This window comes from Terrapene carolina, unplaced genomic scaffold (genome assembly GCF_002925995.2).
Source record: "Terrapene carolina triunguis isolate 2854851 unplaced genomic scaffold, T_m_triunguis-2.0 Scaffold32058, whole genome shotgun sequence".
NCBI lineage: Eukaryota > Metazoa > Chordata > Testudines > Emydidae > Terrapene > Terrapene triunguis.
The window spans coordinates 12,741-13,031 of record NW_020696409.1 but is presented as its reverse complement, the minus strand read 5'-3'; positions in this window follow the sequence as shown (position 1 = coordinate 13,031).

Genomic DNA, 291 nt, shown 5'->3' with positions numbered 1-291 from the left:
ACACACACATACACGACCACACACACGAGCACACACACACACACACACACACACAAGCACGAGCACACACACCTGCACACATACACACGCACACACACACACGCACACACACACCCACGCGCACACACACACACACACGCACACACAGGCGTTGCTGTAGCGAGCCAGGCTTGCCTAGTGGCTGGGGCCCTGCCTGCTGCTTGGCCTCTACTCCCAGCTCTGCCGCCAATTCCCTTCCCCGCCTTCATCTCCTTGTCATGCCTGTGAGCGCCCTGGGGGGGCTGGCTCTGC